Source organism: Cebidichthys violaceus, unplaced genomic scaffold (genome assembly GCF_023349555.1).
Source record: "Cebidichthys violaceus isolate CVI_PGR_0920_01 unplaced genomic scaffold, fCebVio1.0.p SCAF_36, whole genome shotgun sequence".
Taxonomy (NCBI): Eukaryota; Metazoa; Chordata; class Actinopteri; order Perciformes; family Stichaeidae; genus Cebidichthys; species Cebidichthys violaceus.
The window spans coordinates 2,192,998-2,215,574 of record NW_027176550.1 but is presented as its reverse complement, the minus strand read 5'-3'; the positions used below and the strand labels follow the sequence as shown (position 1 = coordinate 2,215,574).

Genomic DNA, 22,577 nt, shown 5'->3' with positions numbered 1-22,577 from the left:
AGTCTTCAGAGTTTAAGATGAGCTGGTCTGCAGGCCGGTACTGACATCTGATTGGCCTCCTGTCTGCTCAGATATGTGGTACTTTATACTGTACTGTGTAGTGGTGTGTAGTCTATACTTCTGGAGGTATAAATACAGAATAAAGTACACTGTTGTGTTGTGATATTTGGTAATCCATTCATCTTCAATTACAACTTTAAACACACAAGATATTGTACGATGATTACAGTAGATATGAGTATTTAATGTTATTTTGATGTGTGTGTGTGAGTGTGTGTGTGTGTGTGTGTGTGTGTGTGTGTGTGTGTGTGTTCACATGCTATTCTTACATAATTCAGTGAACCACTTGGGATGCCGTGTTCAGACTTTTACTACATTTATGAAAAACATATTCACTTTCATAAAATGATGCAGTACTACTCTACGCAGTAGTAAAGTATCCAAGTACTTCTTAACCCACTGCAGATAGCTGTCATGTCAACGAATCCAGGTACTTTACCAATTTGAAACCAGGTCCAAAGTCTGACCACATCACATATATTATATATATATATATATATATATATATATATAATATATATAATATAATATATATATTATATATTATAATCAAAATCACTTTCTTCTTCTTTGAAAAGAACTATTCCTCCTTGACCAAAATTCTTGAACTTGTCAGACAAATTAGAAACTTCTAGACCACAAAATGGCATTTTTGTTGACTTTAATACAAATATTTAGTCCGTTCACCTTGTAGAATGTGAACTGATCACTCTCACTGTCTCTCAGCTAACTCCCTGAACTGTAGTAATACACAGCAGTGATGTATTGTAGTATCGTAGTACTCAGGAACTCTGCCAGCAGTAGAGTATCAAAGTATTCCCACAGAGCCTCTGGAGCCAAGTCGTTCCACCTGATACACTGCATCCTCACCTGATACACTGCATCCTCACCTGATACACTGCATCCTCACCTGATACACTGTACCACCTGATACACTGCATCCTCACCTGATACACTGTACCACCTGATACACTGCATCCTCACCTGATACACTGCATCCTCACCTGATACACTGCATCCTCACCTGATACACTGCATCCTCACCTGATACACTGCATCCTCACCTGATACACTGCATCCTCACCTGATACACTGTACCACCTGATACACTGCATCCTCACCTGATACACTGCATCCTTGCCGGATACACTGCACCCTCACCTGATACACTGCACCCTCACCTGATACACTGCATCCTCACCTGATACACTGTACCACCTGATACACTGCATCCTCACCTGATACACTGCATCCTCACCTGATACACTGCATCCTTGCCGGATACACTGCACCCTCACCTGATACACTGCACCCTCACCTGATACACTGCATCCTCTCTGTTGATATTGTGCCGATAGACGTCAGAGTTTCAGTTCTCCAGCTGAAAACCTCTCGTGTTTAGAATCAACCCGTCCTGAATATTAGAGTCATAATCATATTCTCTGAGAGGGGGAGTGAGATACTTTTTACAGTTGGCCACATTCACAGCGATTATGATTCACTCTTATGTTCATATGTCAGTCTTTCTTTGCAGCGGATGTTTTTCTGATCCGTTTCTCGCTGATAACACACGGAGCGATAAGTCACCGTCATCCAGAGAAAAGCTCCGTTACACATCCTCCAGAGAGGTCCGGTCGCCCGCTGCCAGCTCCTCGAGAGATCAACCCCAACGCTGTGATCAGCGGTCTTATGCAAGACCTTCTAAAGTTCAGGAATGAGCTCTCGGCCCTTTTATGGGCTCAAAGGGTGGAGGAGGAACACAACTCTGTTAGTCACGAGTTCAGACGCAGTAGGAAGGATTTCAGAGGCAGCGTTTCCTTCTTCACTCAGATACCATCATTTACTGCAGCGTCAGAGCTCAGCACCAGAACTCCAGGTGATCAAACTGACCTCCTGTTGAGTCCTCTTGCACGGCGAGAAGCAGTTTCATCATTTTATTTGATTACGTGTTATACATCAACTGAAAGCTGGGAACCTGAAGAGTAGTTTGAGATGCAGCTCAGTAGTTTGAGTCATAAATCAGAAATAAAATTAATTAAAATAATTTATAAAGTGTTCTGGAAACATCTCAGAAACCCTCTTATTGTCAGTACATAAAGAATATATATATATATATATATATATATATATATATATATATATATATATATATATATATATTTGTGGACTGATGTTTTGAAGCCTACAGTTCGGCGATTTTTGACATCGCCATCTTGGATTACACCTATCGCCATGTTGTTTTTTTCACAACCAATGAACAGCAAGCCCCGCCCCTAAAGCATTCCCTGCTTTATGGTCTGTTTGACTCTAGAGAAGTAGAGTCATTTTAAACTAGACTTCTATACAACCAGAGGAGTCGCCCCCTGATGGACACTAGAGAGAATGCAGGTTTTAACCTGGTTGGTACCAATGGATTGCTTGGGTCGTCTAGTTTCATGTTAACTGTACTTTTACTTGAGTACATTTAGGAGTTTACGGACTGCTTGCAGTATTACTTCAGTGCTGTTCTAGGATCCTGGATATGAAGGTTACAGCTGAACATCTAGTGATACGCTTTAATAATTCAGCTCCTCCAAAGGGTTTTGTTCATGTGCTCTTCTCATGACATTACTAAGTGAGTCCTCTCAGTCCGGTTTCACGACGCAGAGCTCATGAGGAAGCCTGTGAGGTTCCTCTGTGCTCTCCTCCTCCCAGTATATGATATTCATCTGAACACTCGCTCTGCTCTCCTTTTGTACAACACTCTCGTCTCCGGTTCTGTTTTTTTTCTCTCCTCTGAAAAGCGTCTGGTAGAAACACTGTTATCACTCCCACCATCGCTGCCTGGATGTACTACAGTGTGAGGAGAGAGGAGAGAGGCCTTCTCCTCGGCTAACTAAGTAGATAGATAGATAGATAGATAGATAGATAGATAGATAGATAGATAGATAGATAGATAGATAGATAGATAGTTGTTTTGAGTGAGAGAGAGAGCAGGCAGATGAGGAACAAACTCCTTTTAATGCGAGATTAGTAGTTGTGGAAATGTTTAGCCCACTTTATATACACTTAAATCTGCCAAGTGACCGTCCTCTCCTGTCCTCAATGAAAAGACCAAACAAGACGAACCAGACGTTGACTTAAAGAACCTCAGAATATGAAATGTACGTTAGAGCAGCAGGACCTCAGCCCACTACTCAACGTCATGGTCCTGATTTGGTTTGAATCAAGTTTAAACTGCAGGTTATGAACTGTCCATTAGTAACTATTGTTAACTCATCACTTTTAACTAACTGTTTTAACTGTCAATGTGTGGAAAAAAATCATAATTTCTATTTTTAAACATTTATATTTATGTAATCAGAAATTTCCTCTCTGTTCCGCACATTATAATTTCATCATATTTTTATCCTATTTTCTGTACTATCTGTAGCTTTATAATTTCTTAAAATACAAATAAAATAATTCCTACAGTTTCAATAGGGACCTCGCGGCCCGACGTTGTCGGTGCTCGGGCCCTAACTAATTATAATTTCTTAAAATGCAAATAAGAACTAAAATTAACTTCTTGAAATGCAAAAAAATGCATTACAAAAATAAGTTTCTTATTATGCAAATAGGAAATATATATTTCCAAAAATGTTCAGTTGAGCAACGTCATAATCTTTCCTCGATGCTTCATGGCTTCTGCAACATAACAGTCGACAACGATAAGGCAACCAGTACGACGCCAATCTTATACGTGAGACGTGAATCTGCTCAGCACCTCGTACGCTTTTGTCAAATCATAATTTGAACAGAGGTTTAAATAATTCCATCAGCCTCTTGTTCCTGAAACCTGCAGCCCTCAGCAGCACCGGGCAGTTTGATCAGCTGATAGAGGAGAGATAAGAAGTGTTCAAAGACAAAACACACCGAGAGGAACGAGAGCCGGACTCAGAGCAGCAGTTCCTCTGAAGGTGAAGTGAGGATATGAGAGTGACTGATGCTGCTTCACTGTAAACACCATATCTCATGTCCACGTTACACACCCTGCGTACTATTGGATGTCTCTCAAGTGGAAACATTACTCAGTTTACAGCCAATCGATGTTTGTGACGGTGAACCTCTCTCTCCCCGAGCCAAAGGGTCTGATGTCGTCAACGTCAACGCCGACTTCACCCGAAGCAGAGATACCGGTTCAGAAGCAGAGATACCGGTTCAGAAGCAGAGATACCGGTTCACAAGCAGAGATACCGGTTCACAAGCAGAGATACCGGTTCAGAAGTAGAGATATCGGTTCAGAAGCAGAGATACCGGTTCAGAAGCAGAGATATCGGTTCACAAGCAGAGATACCGGTTCAGAAGCAGAGATACCGGTTCAGAAGCAGAGATACCGGTTCACAAGCAGAGATACCGGTTCAAAAGCAGAGATATCGGTTCACAAGCAGAGATACCGGTTCAGAAGTAAAGATATCAGTTCAGAAGCAGAGATACCGGTTCACAAGCAGAGATACCGGTTCAAAAGCAGAGATACCGGTTCAGAAGCAGAGATACCGGTTCAAAAGCAGAGATACCGGTTCAGAAGCAGAGATACCGGTTCACAAGCAGAGATACTGGTTCAGAAGCAGAGATACCGGTTCACAAGCAGAGATACCAGTTCAAATGTAGAGATACCGGTTCAAAAGCAGAGATACCGGTTCAAAAGCAGAGATACCGGTTCACAAGCAGAGATACCGGTTCAAAAGCAGAGATACCGGTTCAGAAGTAGAGATATCGGTTCAGAAGCAGAGATACCGGTTCAGAAGCAGAGATATCGGTTCAGAAGCAGAGATACCAGTTCAGAAGCAGAGATATCGGTTCAGAAGCAGAGATATCGGTTCACAAGCAGAGATACCGGTTCAGAAGCAGAGATATCGGTTCACAAGCAGAGATACCGGTTCAGAAGCAGAGATACCGGTTCAGAAGTAAAGATATCGGTTCAGAAGTAGAGATACCAGTTCAGAAGCAGAGATACCGGTTCACAAGCAGAGATACCGGTTCAGAAGCAGAGATACCGGTTCACAAGCAGAGATACCGGTTCAGAAGCAGAGATACCGGTTCACAAGCCGAGATACCGGTTCAAAAGCAGAGATACCTGTTCAGAAGCAGAGATACCGGTTCAAAAGCAGAGATACCGGTTCAAAAGCAGAGATATTGGTTCAAAAGCAGAGATACCGGTTCACAAGCAGAGGTACCTGTTCAGAAGCAGAGATATCGGTTCACAAGCAGAGATACCGGTTCAGAAGCAGAGATACCGGTTCAGAAGCAGAGATATCGGTTCAGAAGCAGAGATACCGGTTCAAAAGCAGAGATACCGGTTCAGAAGCAGAGATACCGGTTCAGAAGCAGAGATATCGGTTCACAAGCAGAGATACCGGTTCAGAAGCAGAGATACCGGTTCAGGAATCAGAACAAACAAAACGCTCAGACCATCAAAGTCACCTTCCCCATCTCTGACGATCACGGTAAGTTCTCTGAGCAGCAATACTGTAAGTCAGCGCGGCGTCACGCAGTGTAACACATCTGGACACTAAAATACAAAGTTATCCACTTTTAGTTTGAGAAGTGTCAACCGTCATTTTAAACAATATACCAAATGCATCACAAAGAGGGAAATGTGAATGAATAGTGACTGAGCGTCATGAGAAAGACCTCACTCCCAAAATCATCTCTAATCTCATCTGTGTTGTCTGAAACTGAACCACTGGACCAGAACTGGCCCCTGGTCCACGTCACATCAACGTGTATATAAATGAAAGCAGAATGATTGGAGCTAGCAGGACGGCTACATGGCGGATGAATACATAATAATCTTCACAAATGAACACCACTTTTTGGGGATTTTTGAAGCGTAAATGCGATCACTAGAAGTAGAACGCTAACGTTATAAACAAACTACACCGCGGCCACATTCCCTCACCACCACATAAAGGAGGACCGGTGCTCTAGTGGTGACGCTTAGACTCTTTCTTAAGACGCGTCAGAGCTTCTAAATCCACCAGACAGGTTTTTAGTGACGACGTCAAAATCACCACAGACCTTATTCCAGACTTCTAACCACAAACACATTCAAACACACACTGACTTTGAGACGAGGGAACAGGAAGTGTAAAATGCTGACTCATTCCTGGACCACTCTTTACTTGGTTGTACTTTACTATCATATTTCCATTTGCTGCACTTATCGCTTCACACTAAATATTGTTGTTTATTCCACAACTCCAGAAAACAGAGGCGGGGTGATTATCTTCCACCATTTATTATCATGTGACCAGAAGTTTCACAAAAGACTACTCTTGAACCAGGTCCATCTGATGGAAGATCGTAAGATGTGGTTTAAAGCTCTGGAAGAAGCTACACTGTGGTACTTCTACTTTTACTCAAGTAAAAGCTCAGAGTACTTCTTCTATCACTGATTGTCGGTCACAACCTGACTGAGATGTCCTCACATATGAGTCCAGAGACAAGTACTCCACCGTGTCCTCGTTACATCTGAAGTACAGCAGAATGTGTGTTCTTGTTGATAAATACGTGTTTTTGCTGTAAAGTTTGCTGCTCAGTGCTTATGAGAAACAGACTGAGAAGTTTTGGCCCAAACAAACCAAGATCAGACTCATGGATTGGATGGTTTTGATCTTTGACTGAAGACTTTCTTAGCTCTCATTCGATGTTGTCGACTAAACAATCAGCTGATTTTATCCACAGATCTGTAAATTTTGTCACTTCACGCTTTGAATCTGGTGTTTAATAGAGATGTTCATAAGAGTCTTGGAAATATGTCGATCAGCAAACATGACTTCTGGTCTAAAGAGATCGTAGTGGACTAAGGGACTAAAGGACTAGTGGACTAAGGGACTAGTGGACTAAAGGACTAATGGACTAAAGGACTAGTGGACTAATGGACTAAGGGACTAAAGGACTAGTGGACTAAGGGACTAGTGGACTAAAGGACTAGAGGACTAATGGACTAAAGGACTAGTGGACTAAGGGACTAAAGGACTAGTGGACTAAGGGACTAGTGGACTAAAGGACTAGAGGACTAATGGACTAAAGGACTAGTGGACTAAGGGACTAATGGACTAAAGGACTAAAGGACTAATGGACTAAGGGACTAAAGGACTAGTGGACTAAGGGACTAGTGGACTAAAGGACTAGAGGACTAATGGACTAAAGGACTAGTGGACTAAGGGACTAAAGGACTAGTGGACTAAGGGACTAGTGGACTAAGGGACTAGTGGACTAAAGGACTAGTGGACTAATGGACTAAGGGACTAAAGGACTAGTGGACTAAGGGACTAGTGGACTAAAGGACTAGAGGACTAATGGACTAAAGGACTAGTGGACTAAAGGACTAATGGACTAAAGGACTAATGGACTAGTGGACTAATGGACTAAAGGACTAAGGGAGGGCCGCCCCAGTGTTGGCATCATATGGACCAAATACTCAGTAATCACGCCGTACTTTCTACTTTGTAATGTTCTCTGGTGTCACAATGAGCTCGTAAAGATATAACAGATTATGAGCATTAAAAGCTGCACACATTCCGTCAAATCACAAACGCTGAGTTATGATTCATAAGTGAACTTTATTGATGCTCCTCCAGCTCACAGCTTTAGTTCTTCTAATAATAATCATAATCACAATAAGAAGTATAATAAAAACTGAAAGAATGATAATAATAATTTATGACAATAATGATAATAATGATAAATTTAATACAAAATAAACTTTATTTGTAAAGCGCCTTACAATAAAGGAACACAGACACATAATGTTCATTATTTAATAAACGTAGACTTTGTAGTTTGACGTCTGATATTTGGTTCTAGAGGCGTGAAGCACAGAACCACTACAGGTCTCCACTGAAACAAGCGCTACAGTCTGTGTGTGTGTGTGTGTGTGTGTGTGTGTGTGTGTGTGTGTGTGGTTCCAAAATCCCTAAATTGTTAGCGTCTGGAGGAACTCTTAATACCTTTTGTGTAGCTCTCTAAACGCCCCCCCTCCCCCCCCGGACTGCCTGAGGCAGGATGATTAATTTGTGGTTATTGATTTCTCTTCCTGAGCTGAACGTGTGTGAGAGAGGGAGGAGAGGGAGGAGAGGGAGGAGAGGGTGAGGTAGCGTGAGAGAGGGTCAGAGGAGCAAAGGGGTGAGGAGGGAGAGACTTGGGGGGGGGGGTGGGATACATCCAGTATTCAGTGTAGTGCTTCTCTGCAGAACTTTCTTTTTTCTAATCTTTAATGTAGGAAAAAAAAAACCAATGGTTGCAGTCTGGATGCGTCAAACCACCTCCCCTCAGTGTCTCTCTCCCTCCCTCTCTCTCTCTCTCTCCCTCTCTCTCTCTGTCTCTCTCCTCTCTCTCTCTGTCTCTCTCTCCCTCTCTCTCTCTGTCTCTCTCCTCTCTCTCTGTCTCTCTCTCTCCCTCTCTCTCTGTCTCTCTCTCTCTCTCTATCTCTCGGTGGCGATTGGTAATTCACTGAGTGTCCACATGTCATCTCTTGTCCTGCTGCAGCGGCATGCTGGAAGGAGGGGGGAGAGGGGGAGGGGGGAGTTTAAGGGGAAGGCAAAGCAAAGGGAGGGCAGGCAAGATGGCTAGATGGATGGAAGCAATTATTCATCATCCGATTCTCTGTTTCATTACATCTATGTAAATGCTGCTGGGTGTGTGTTTGTGTGTGTGTGTGTGTGTGTGTGTGTTCCCCTCCCCTGCATTACCCCCCCCCTCTCATATTAGACGAGCGTTGTCTTGAACAGTTTTCTTCACTCCTCTTCCATCCTTCCCTGAGTCTTTCTCTTCAGTTAAATCCTCACGTAGCTGCTGAGGACATTTAATATCATGAACTCCAAAAAAATGAATAAATAAAAAGAGAGAGGAGAGGAGAGGAGAGGAGGACTTCATTCTATTGGGTCATCACTTTAATTAAGCCTGTGTGTGGTTAGCGTCTCTCTGCGTACTACGAGCTTCACTTCTGACGGGCTGACGAGGAGAAGAGCGTGACCTACATCCTCTGTTCAGAGAGCTCTGACTAAGTACAGTGAATGAGAAATGAGATGTGTCCGTACAGTGAATGAGAAATGAGATGTGTCCGTACAGTGAATGAGAAATGAGATGTGTCCGTACAGTGAATGAGAGAAATGAGATGTGTCCGTACAGTGAATGAGAGAAATGAGATGTGTCCGTACAGTAGAGTGAGAAATGAGATGTGTCCGTACAGTGAATGAGAGAAATGAGATGTGTTCGTACAGTGAAGAGAGAAATGAAATGTGTCCGTACAGAGAATGAGAAATGAGATGTGTCCGTACAGTGAATGAGAAATGAGATGTGTCCGTACAGTGAAGAGAGAAATGAAATGTGTCCTTACAGTGAATGAGAGAAATGAGATGTGTCCGTACAGTGAAGAGAGAAATGAAATGTGTCCTTACAGTGAATGAGAGAAATGAGATGTGTCCGTACAGAGAATGAGAAATGAGATGTGTCCGTACAGAGAATGAGAAATGAGATGTGTCCTTACAGTGAAGAGAGAAATGAGATGTGTCCGTACAGAGAATGAGAAATGAGATGTGTCCGTACAGTGAAGAGAGAAATGAGATGTGTCCGTACAGTGATTAGAGAAATGAGATGTGTCCGTACAGTGAAGAGAGAAATGAAATGTGTCCGTACAGTGAAGAGAGAAATGAAATGTGTCCGTACAGTGAATGAGAGAAATGAAATGTGTCCGTACAGTGAAGGAGAGAAATGAGATGTGTCCGTACAGTGAATGAGAGAAATGAGATGTGTCCGTACAGTAGAGTGAGAAATGAGATGTGTCCGTACAGTGAATGAGAGAAATGAGATGTGTCCGTACAGTGAATGAGAGAAATGAGATGTGTCCGTACAGTAGAGTGAGAAATGAGATGTGTCCGTACAGTGAATGAGAGAAATGAGATGTGTTCGTACAGTGAAGAGAGAAATGAAATGTGTCCGTACAGAGAATGAGAAATGAGATGTGTCCGTACAGTGAATGAGAAATGAGATGTGTCTGTACAGTGAAGAGAGAAATGAGATGTGTCCGTACAGTGATTAGAGAAATGAGATGTGTCCGTACAGTGAATGAGAGAAATGAAATGTGTCCGTACAGTGAATGAGAGAAATGAGATGTGTCCGTACAGTAGAGTGAGAAATGAGATGTGTCCGTACAGTGAATGAGAGAAATGAGATGTGTCCGTACAGTGATTAGAGAAATGAGATGTGTCCGTACAGTGAAGAGAGAAATGAAATGTGTCCGTACAGTGAAGAGAGAAATGAAATGTGTCCGTACAGTGAATGAGAGAAATGAAATGTGTCCGTACAGTGAAGGAGAGAAATGAGATGTGTCCGTACAGTGAATGAGAGAAATGAGATGTGTCCGTACAGTAGAGTGAGAAATGAGATGTGTCCGTACAGTGAATGAGAGAAATGAGATGTGTCCGTACAGTGAATGAGAGAAATGAGATGTGTCCGTACAGTGAATGAGAGAAATGAGATGTGTCCGTACAGTAGAGTGAGAAATGAGATGTGTCCGTACAGTGAATGAGAGAAATGAGATGTGTTCGTACAGTGAAGAGAGAAATGAGATGTGTCCGTACAGTGATTAGAGAAATGAGATGTGTCCGTACAGTGAAGAGAGAAATGAAATGTGTCCGTACAGTGAAGAGAGAAATGAAATGTGTCCGTACAGTGAATGAGAGAAATGAAATGTGTCCGTACAGTGAATGAGAGAAATGAGATGTGTCCGTACAGTAGAGTGAGAAATGAGATGTGTCCGTACAGTAGAGTGAGAAATGAGATGTGTCCGTACAGTGAATGAGAGAAATGAGATGTGTCCGTACAGTAGAGTGAGAAATGAGATGTGTCCGTACAGTGAATGAGAGAAATGAGATGTGTTCGTACAGTGAAGAGAGAAATGAAATGTGTCCGTACAGAGAATGAGAAATGAGATGTGTCCGTACAGTGAATGAGAAATGAGATGTGTCCGTACAGTGAAGAGAGAAATGAAATGTGTCCTTACAGTGAATGAGAGAAATGAGATGTGTCCGTACAGTGAAGAGAGAAATGAAATGTGTCCTTACAGTGAATGAGAGAAATGAGATGTGTCCGTACAGAGAATGAGAAATGAGATGTGTCCGTACAGAGAATGAGAAATGAGATGTGTCCGTACAGTGAAGAGAGAAATGAGATGTGTCCGTACAGTGATTAGAGAAATGAGATGTGTCCGTACAGTGAAGAGAGAAATGAAATGTGTCCGTACAGTGAATGAGAGAAATGAAATGTGTCCGTACAGTGAAGGAGAGAAATGAGATGTGTCCGTACAGTGAATGAGAGAAATGAGATGTGTCCGTACAGTGAATGAGAGAAATGAGATGTGTCCGTACAGTGAAGAGAGAAATGAAATGTGTCCGTACAGAGAATGAGAAATGAGATGTGTCCGTACAGTGAAGAGAGAAATGAGATGTGTCCGTACAGAGAATGAGAAATGAGATGTGTCCGTGCAGTGAAGAGAGAAATGAAATGTGTCCGTACAGTGAAGAGAGAAATGAAATGTGTCCGTACAGTGAATGAGAGAAATGAAATGTGTCCGTACAGTGAAGGAGAGAAATGAGATGTGTCCGTACAGTGAATGAGAGAAATGAGATGTGTCCGTACAGTGAATGAGAGAAATGAGATGTGTCCGTACAGTGAATGAGAGAAATGAAATGTGTCCGTACAGTGAAGGAGAGAAATGAGATGTGTCCGTACAGTGAAGGAGAGAAATGAGATGTGTCCGTACAGTGAATGAGAGAAATGAGATATGTCCGTACAGTGAATGAGAGAAATGAGATGTGTCCGTACAGTGAATGAGAGAAATGAGATATGTCCGTACAGTGAAGAGAGAAATGAAATGTGTCCGTACAGTGAATGAGAGAAATGAGATGTGTCCATACAGTGAATGAGAGAAATGAGATATGTTCGTACAGTGAATGAGAAAAATGAGATGTGTCCGTACAGTAGAGTGAGAAATGAGATATGTCCGTACAGTGAAGGAGAGAAATGAGATGTGTCTATACAGTGAAAGAGAGAAATGAGATGTGTCCGTAAAGCAGGAAGAGAGCAGGTGTAATTGATGGCATTAATAATGGCTGCATTCCATTTAGGTGAGCCACCTCCAGAATGCCAGAATGGCTAAAAGCCGTTTCGCACCAGGCACAGATTTTTGTCTGACGATATGCGTCGTCATTTATGAAATCTGATTCAGTGCGTTCAGACGGATCTTGATCGACCTCCACCTGCCCAAATGTGTGTTGGCCGTTGAAATGCTGTGTTGTGGCGGTGGGCAGGTTTCGGTCCAGTGGGACACTTTTCAGACTACTGCTGTTTCAGAACAATGGGCCCTCGAAATAACGAGTCCTCTTCCAACAGCCTATAATGTAGGTGAACACTGTAAAGACCACGAGGACCCATAAGGCTCGAGATGGAGGTGGTGATGTAGCTGGGGATGTCACGGGGCGAGCAACAACAGCCGTCGTTAGCGTTGGCATCAAACTTGGGGTCCGATTTGTTGACATGTTGTGTAGTAATGTTTTCTGTTTACCCGACGATCATTAAATATCCAGTGTGGTGATTCTCACCACTCCTATTCGTCTCCTTAAAGCTGGAGTGCAGAACTATTGTGATATTTTAGAAATGTTAACTTCTAACTCATGCTTGTGAATCCACAGCTCAGTGTGTGTGTGTGTGTGTGTGTGTGTGTGTCTGTGTGTGTGTGTGTGTGTGTGTGTGTGTGTGTGTGTTCACTACACAGACTTTATAAGAAGTGGACGTCATGGTGACGTCACCAGTGGTTCAGGTGCCGCCGTTATGAGGCCTCGAGTTCAGAGAATTCACATCATGTTGGAATAGTGCCGTCGCCATCTTGACTTTTTACATCCGATGAACGGAAGTGACCATATCTGGACTGAGGAGGAGAGACGTAGAGACGCCGTATACGTCTCTGGTAGAGACCTGGCAATCAGTGTGTAGCCCCGCCCCTAAATCATCCCCTCTTTCTGGTGTGTTTGACTCTAAATGGAGCATAATGTACTAAATGAACATCATGCTGTATTGAAGAAGACTGTAAACTAGAGATTGAGACCATAAAGTCAAGCTGGCACGGCGCCATGAGGAGCAGAGATGATTAGGTTTTGTCCGGTGACCAGTGCAGACGTGTGGATTCATGTTCAGTTCATCAGTTCATCAGTTCATCAGTTCATTCAACGCAGCCTTCAACTCTACAGGCCGAGCTGCCCGGAGCGAGCGCTGTGAGTGAATGAAAGATTCACTCTCACAACTTGTTCATGCAGTCGTCCTAAAGACCGGCGCAGCGTCGGTCACACACACACACACACACACACACACACACACACACACACACACAATACTGAGACACACAGTGTGACTGTGTCACGCGGCTGAGAGGAAAGAAAAACACACACGTGCAGTTCACATCTGCAGGTGAAAGTGTGTTCACACCTGTGTGTGTGTGTGTGTGTGTGTGTGTGTGTGTGTGTGTGTGTGTGTGTGTGTGTGTGTGTGTGCTGTGCTGCTATGATCATGAGAGACTCCTGTCCTGGAAAGCGATCTGAGGGAGCAAAGGGGAGCTACGCTGCTCCTCATTAAACATTCATCCTGTTCCTTACTGCTCTCAGAAACACAGAGACGATGAAGACGAGCGCTCGCCACACACACACACACACACACACAGAGCACACACACACACACACACACACACACACAGAGCACACACACACACACACACACACACACACAGAGCACACACAGAGCGCACACACACACACACACACACACACACACACACACACACACACACACACAGAGCACACACACAGACACACACAGACACACACACAGACACGCACACACACACACACACACACACACACACACACACACACACACACACACACAGACACAGACACGCACACACACACAGAGCACACACACACGGAGCACACACACACACACACACACACACACACACACACACACACAGAGCACACACACAGAGCACACACACACACACACAGAGCACACACACACACACACACACACACACACACACACACACACACAGAGCACAGAAGAGAGGGGGAGGAGAGAGGCAGCATGCTCGCCTGGAAATTACATCATCCTCCTCCTCCTCAGTGGACTTAGCAACACCTCGCCTACATCCGGATGCAGCGATAATAACAATTCGTTTTGATGAACTCCCTGATTCGCTCTGATCTGCAGATGAAGGCGCCGTCGTCTTTTCACCCCCGCCGAAAAAATACCAAAAAATGAAATCGGCAGCATCGTCAGCAGTCCGGCGGACGCTTTGTCTGCGAGTCACAGTAGACGTGAATGATGGAGCGTCAGCCTCACAGACACCAGTTACATCACTTCCTGTTAAAGCATCTTCCTTCAGGTGGAGCACCAGCTCACTGCATCAAGCTGCTCCAGCTACACACCTGAGTGATGGAGCAACCGTCTGGATCGATTAAAGTCACATTCAACATTTGATGGGAGGACACTGTGGTTCGGTCGTTGGAGATGAACCTCCGTCTCCTGCTCTCACGCTCCTCCGCTGACGGAGTCGGTCTCATTACAACTGTTTGTTTTCCCAACAGCGCCATTTGCTGTGACAGTGGGGTCTGCCAGCGAACACTCACTCTGGAGCGCAGTAAACACGAGCATCTGAGCGGACCGACACCGGCAGGCGGCTGAGACCTCCTCACAGACGGACGGACGGCAAAGGACCAGCCAAAGCTGCATTATCCTCGTCTGGAAAGTGGATCTAAAACTGTTTCAACAGATTCATAAATAATAATAATAATAATACATAGTGTTGTAGTTATGATTCTTTGGTTGATAATAAGTCAGATCAACTGTGTGGTTTCCTGTGAGGCCCGATGATGTCTAACTACACCGTGAAGCCTTCATACACACTTCATATGCAGACACACACCTGGACCACGCTGAGCCATCTGGACCGGATCACCTCCTCTCAGACCGGCTGCTTCACATCGCTGCAGAAGAACATCCTGAGGTCTGTTCGCTTCCTCCTTGCCCTCTGTCTGTGAACCCGCAGCGCTCTCTGCTCCATCTGTCACGCTCAGACTGTGTCCTTCTGGCGCTACGTCCAGCCGTCCTCCTCCTCCGTCCTCCAGGCCCTGACGGTGACCCCCTCCCAGCTCAGCGACAGGCACCTTCAGCCCTCCTCTTCCTCGGTCCAGGCCTGAGACTCTGCTCTCCCACTGGGTGCTAAGAGGGCTTCGTAGAGGTGGGAACGTCTCTCTTCATTTCTGTTATTATTAGCGCTGTTAGCATTAGCGTCATCATCACCAGCAGGCGGCGTACGCTCAGCGCCTCCTTCCTCCAGCTCTGAGGTGATGCGGCGTGTCAAAGCCAATACGCCGTGATAGATTGCGGATGAACCGCGGACACCGGCAATTAATCAAACGGCAGATTGTCGTACTTTCTCCGTGCAGAAAGAAAAGAGGAGCGGGAGGTGAATCTCACCTCCTTACAATGAATGGATTGTATGTGCAGCTAATGATCATTTACTGCAGGCTCTCTCTGGGATGATTCCACAGCTTAAGGATGCGGTCGGTGGAGTGGAACGAGAGGAGCTCTGCTGGTATCAGAGATCGGTCTGCTGGTAATTACACTTTCATTTTAAGAGGATCAATTCTATGTAATCACAGTGCAATCTCACTGAAAATCGAGTGGTTATTCAAACCACTTTAACGTGGAAACTTTACATTTTCAAGGGGAAAAACATTTGTTTGATAAACGGCAGCAGAGAGTAAATACAAGACGGGATACACCGGCTGAGCGCTGCCCTGGCTGAAGAAGCCCGGTCCACTTGGTTCAGTTCTGCTTGTTTTCATCAGTGATTGGTCTTTTCAATTCATCTTTTTGTCAAAAAAGTAAGATAATAATGAGAGGCTGAAATCAGAGTATTTGGCATTTTTGCTTGACAATCAACAAAAATAATCATAACTTAATATTCTATTGATTGACTAATTGTTTCAGCTCTCTCTCTCTCTCTCTCTCGCTCTATATATATATATATATATATATATATATATATATATATATATATATATATATCATGAGACGGCTAGCATGAGACGGCTATCATGAGACGGCTAGCATGAGACGGCTAGCATGAGACGGCTATCATGAGACGGCTAGCATGAGACGGCTATCATGAGACGGCTAGCATGAGACGGCTAGCATGAGACGGCTAGCATGAGACAGCTAGCATGAGACAGCTAGGCAACCAGTGGAGACTCCAGGAAGTTAACAGTCAACTGGCAAAAAACACATGACTTCCATTTTTACACTTCAGTTTTTGAAAAAAACAAGATATATTGTGTTGATTAGTGAGCTTTAAGGGTGCAGCTAGCTGTTTCCACCTGTTTCCAGTCTTCGTGCTAAGCTAAGCTAAGTGGCTGCTGGCTGCATAGCTGTATAGAGTGGAATCGATCCTTGTCTAACCCTCGGCCGGAAGGTGAATAACTGTGTTTCCTACTGAATGTCTTACTCCAGAACTTGTGTTTAGTGTTTCATCTGCGCTCTGCTGGCTGACACTGGTCTGATATTAAACGCTGTGTTGCGTGTTTGATATTAAAAGCAGATACTTTGAGGATTCCTTCTGCTTGCACGCAAACTGCATTTTGACCCGTGCCCAAAACATCCCGTTTGAAATGTAAATCTGTTGCGTTCCAGGAGAGGACGTTGGACGAGCTCGTCCTATCGGCGGCCGGCCGGTCCCGTCACGGTCTGGCGAGCTGTGCTGCCACACAGTCCGCTCACACAAAGACTAGCCCTGGGTGTGTTTGCTATTGATTTGTTCTCTGGTCATGTAGGATAAAGATAGACCCCACCCAACAGCACCAACTGCAGCTAAAAATAACATGTGTAAATCAAGGCTGGAGGCACACACACACACACACACACACACACACACACACACACACACACACAGTCCTGCTGGCTGTGATGATGACGACGTGTCGGGGGTCAGAGGGGATCATTATTATGTAGTAACTGAAATGCTGCTCCTCCTTCACGCATGTCCCGTCATCTAATGCTTTTATTTTAATTTTAATTTACAGCTGAGGCTCTTATTCTCTCGACTGTGAGGGGGGGGGGGGCAGCATTTATGGGAGAGCGCCACCGAAGTTTACAGCCGACTCTACCATCGACCAAACCACACGAGCCATTAATCATACACTGAACCAATTACCATGCCATCACAGCCGTCTGCTGTCACCAAGACGTGAGTATTAATACACAAGTGTGTACTTTGAGCCTGCATTGTCCTCTCAGGTCTGATATAATGAAGATAATGTTTATACTTTTAATTTGAAGGGATCAGATCAGTTCGACATGTCTCTGCTCTGTCTTTGTGAGGGAGTGGTTACGTAATACCAGCACAAGTTAAAGTAATAAAGTCACAACGTGTTCAAGCATTCGTGGTTCCCAGAGGATACATCCTGGAGACGTTGTTCACATTTGTGTGTTTGAGTGAATGGTGAAAGCGACACACAGTGGAACAGACACTACTGCACCTCTGCTCTCATTTCCTCTTCTTCGTTTATCTCTTCTCGTCTGAGAAGCCCAACTTTTGACGACTTGCCATTTTGAAAGTTTACCGGCGGAAGGTTAGACTCAGAGAGGGAGATTTGAACTGTTTACGACCACTTTGTCACGTTTTATGGGACTCACAAATACTAAATGAAGTTTTTACAAACTATTCCAGCAGATTATTTAAAGGTTCGAGGGCCTTTTAGGGCCTTTTAGGGCCTTTTAGGGCCCTATTGTGACCCGGGGTCTTGAGGGACAAACTGATCCGGTGAGGAGAAGAAGTAAAGCAGCAGCATAGGATTCATGTTTAAATTCCTCTTTTATGAGAAGACACTTGGTCTTGATTAATAAAAACAGATCTGGAGGAAGTAAAGTGAGGTTTCTAAGGATCTGTTGTCACATGTTCATGTCAGGTGCGATGCTGACAGAGAAATGTAACCGTATATATTAGTTTAAAGTGCTGCAACACAGCAGCACTGGTGTGAAACCTCAACAGACCTGAGGCTGCACTCTAAACCAGTCGATGAGCTCCACACTGATACCCGGGTACCAGAGCTCAACAGTACCACAACAGAAGGCCAGAGTCCTGCTCCGGTCTCAGACTGTCCCCGGGCCCAGTCTAATCCAGTACCGTCTGGCCTCAGCGGGCGATAGAGAGGGCGAGGTCAGACCAATAAAACAGTCGTGTTCGGCAGTGACCGTCTGCAGCCTCAGCTCAGGGCAAAATGAATCCCATCCATCGTCGGCTGCAGGGCAGCGTGACGGTGCAGCGGACGGTGCAGCGGACGGTGCAGCGGACGGTGCAGCGGAGTCACTTTACACAGCAGCCATCAGCTGAGGGGGGGGGGTGATACCTCAGTTTCTACTGCCCCTGAATCCACTCTCCGCTAGCTGTGATCCGGCCCATGCGGCTGTAGCCTGGGTGGGCGTGCTCCAGCTGGGTAATCCTCCTCTGATTGGACCATGAGACTAATCCTCTCTGCTGCTCTGCTCTCTGCCTTCATCTCAGGCCCGCCTCTCATCCCGCTGCACACACAGGAGTACACAAACACCATGTGTACAAGTACACACACACACGCAACATACTACACTACACTGATACTCCCACGAGGTTAAACACGGAGTCACGAGGCACAACGTGTGAACTGTGATCCGCGGTGATCGACGGCGGCTGTGGGAGGCCGTTCACCGGAGCGGGAGCCATTTTAAAAGAACAGAAAGAAGAAGAATAAAGAAAAGCACATTTCTCCACATGAGCTGCATCTGTTGAGCGGTTGATTCTTCAGAGCATCGACCAATCACACTGTTAGTGGTGGTGAAGTTTAAAATGTGCACTTCAGTGAACAACAACACGTCGGCTCCGTAGTCCGAACCAAACCAAGACGACTCCTTCCATTCATACCTTTCACAATAAAAGCCCTGCACACACACACACACACACACACACACACACACACACACACACACACACACACTGCGTAGCTGTTAACTAGAGGGAACTCACATTCACTTTTTGATGAAAGGAAACTAGGAAAGGAAACTAGCTCACAATGAAATTCTTCTAAAAATCAACACACAGGATGAACAAACGATGAAGACAAACGATGAAGACTACAGGTCATAGTGTAACGTGAACCACTGAGAGACACAAGACAATGAAGTTAAGGAACAACACTGTTCCTTCCTTGTCTTTATTCACTGTGTATACCTGCAGTAGCTAGCTTAGCATAGTGCTAACACTAATTAATGGTGTGCTAATGTTAGCTCCACAGGTTTTTACATATAAACCAACACAACGTTTAAACACGACGAGCTCCAAATCCACTGAATGATGAAGATGAAGAAATGAGAACGACTGTCTGTGGAGCACAGGCGTAAAGATGGCCGACGCTGCGCTCTGATTGGCCGGTCTGTTTGAGGGAAACGTGTTGCTGTGGCGCCTGGTGTGGCGGCCATCCTTCTCAATGTTCACATATTGCAGATTGACGGATTCAGCAGATGAAGAAGCTCGTTAAGTGATGAACCCTAACGGACAGACAACATGGTGGCCCTCCTTCATCACAGGGTCCTCCTCTCCCACACCTCCTCCCTGACCCGGTCGCTCCAAAAACCAACACAGAACAAATACAACAGGAAGCAACTTTGAGAGGAAAGAGCCTCAAACAGTGACCAGATGTAATGTGTATCTCACTTCTTCAGATATTGAGTTCAGCAGCAAGAGATCCAAAGCTGAAGCTATTATATTCATCGTTGACAGTTTATTAAACTAATAGAGGAATCATTTAGTTTCAAAGGTTACGTCAACAGTCCAAAACACAAATATATTCAGTTTGAATAGACGTAAAACTGAGAAAAGCAGCGACTACGTATAGTTACCATGACACCTGACCCCCTGACCCCAAACACGCCTCTAACAGCAGGAAGCACTCAAGGGTTCTGTTCAGCTCTTTGTTAAAGTAGCGCTGTAGCTCAGCGGACGTCAACCTCTAGCAAGCCGAGGCGGACGACACACAGAACCGCTCGGGGAAGAAGCTGATGCAGATCCATTAAAATATGTCCAGATACCCCCCCCCCCCCCCCCCCCCCCCCCACACACACACACAGACACACACACACACACACACACACACACACACAGACACACACACAGACACACACACACACACACACAGACACACACACACACACACACACACACACACACACACACAGACACACACACACACACACACACACACACACACACACAGACACACACACACACACACAGGCACACACACAGACACACACACACACACACACACACACACACACACACACACACACACACACTCACACTCACAGCTTTGGACCAGAGGCACAACTCTTTCCAGGAGATTGTTTGTGTTTCTCTGACGGTGGAGGCGATGGAGCCAGTGTGGGTATTCCCATTCTGCTTGTTCACAGGTTCTCCTCTCCGGTAGCCGGTTATACAAACAGAACCCGTCGCCCACCTGAGTCCACTCTGTGAAGCAGGACGTGTGGGCCGGCGCTGCCAAACACACCGTCTGTGTTCTCCGCCACGACGAGGACGAGGCTTCGTTTGAGCGGAGCTGAGGGAAAGATGAACGCTCGTCATCGTTGAATCAATCGAGCCGAGCTGTGAGCTGAAGCCTAATCACCATCTGAAATGTTAAACTTTCACTCCTCCTGCGTATCTCTGCAGCTGCATCCGCTCTGTTCTGTCCAGCCATGGTTTAAACCACCGATAATGAAATGTACTCGCTTCTTAAGACCCAATGGAAGGAAATCATTTGAATTAGAATTTAAATGATTCTGACCCCCCCCCCCCCCCCCCTCCTCGTTCATGAATCACAGATGACAGATCTGGGTTCACTTCCTGTCATTTTGATCTGGGATCCAAAGCGAGAGGCTCGTGTCGCGTCGATACAAAAGCAACACGCACGCCCCGAGCCCAGAGCGCGCTGTTCTGATCCCGCCTGGACTCCGCGGCGTTCGGTCTGCCAATTAAATGACGGCCCGGCAGAAACAAAGGCCGGCCATTGTTACAATTACACTCCAGCTGTGATGGGACTGTAGGAGCAGTTAATACAGCAGAGCCCTTCATCCGGTGCAGATCCATCAACATGATCCTTCATTAGGAATGTCTTTGTCTGTCACCTGACGAATGTAAGACAAATCCTCTCTCTCTTAGCTCTGTTTTTGGTCTCCACCAGCTCCTGATGGAAATGTCAGTTTAGCAGCTAAATGCTCCTCTATGTTCACTTCACAGTGTCGCACTGTTTTCACATACTGGACGTCAAACCAGTTGTTGAGCTTGTCACAGGAGCCAGAGGAGCGTGAAGGCTTCTCAGGATCTCACAGCTCAGAAGATGAGCACACTCGTAGCGCCCTGCGCCCTCACAAGGTTACAGCGCCGCGCTCCGAGTCAGCAACCCGGCGCCTCCGTGACGGGGAGGGCTCGAGAGGTCGTCTCTCCGCAGACCTGAGCTCAGGACGCGAGGCTGACATCTGAGGTCAAAGGTGACACGACGAGAGCCGGAGCCGTCAGCAGGTCATTGTGAAATGACACACCCTGTCCAGACTGGTGGCCTCCTGTCACTTCCTGTTTAACTGGTCCTTATTTAAAGTGGTATGATCAATCTTCCTCCGTAGCTACAGCTCCTGAACACGTGATTATTTCATTATTTCAACTCTAACGTCTGACTAGAGAAACTGTTCCAAAATGGTGTGGGAGGCTTTTATGCAACAGCTTCAGGCTGCAACCATAAACCCGCTGCACCCTGCCTGCAGGAGATGGACCGCTAACAGAACCACGATAGTCTGGATGTAGTCTCAATGATCCATATCCATATTTAAAGGTTTCATTAAAGGAATGAAAGGTCACGCTATGCAACATGGAACAACGACATAAATTGTCAGCAGAATCATGATTGTTCTGTTCAATTCATAATCTTGCGACCCCTTAAAAGGTTTCCCAAAACAGAAGCCTGCTTCGCCCTGCAGCAGCTGATTACCCTGATAGATGTGAGTCAGTGTGGATCTGACCCACATCCTTTCTCACCTCGTGAGCTCTAGAAGTGAATGTGTTAGCGTAACCCTTGTCACAGGTTGCATGTGTCTAACTGTTTCATTGGAGAGTCAACGTATCCTCCACAGCAAGAAGACAGATTCAAGAAAGATTGCAGAGAAGACATCACCAATCCTGTGACCGAAGAACCTCTGCAGGAGATGAACACCCTGAAAGAATCCGTGTGGATCGAAGTGGAGCGTGTTTCTTCACCTTGCACACGTTTAAACTTGTCGTGTGTCAACCGCAGAGTTCTGAAAGAAACTTTAACGCAAATAAACCATTTTTTTTGTAGCAGAATTACTATTTTGCCTCGTTT

At 45.2% G+C, this 22,577-nt stretch overlaps 1 protein-coding gene across 1 annotated transcript in view; it reads right to left on the bottom strand.

The window, feature by feature from the left end:
- Positions 1-22,577, bottom strand: part of cacng2a (calcium channel, voltage-dependent, gamma subunit 2a) — a 48,825-nt gene that overhangs the window by 24,047 nt on the left and 2,201 nt on the right. The window lies entirely within an intron of this gene.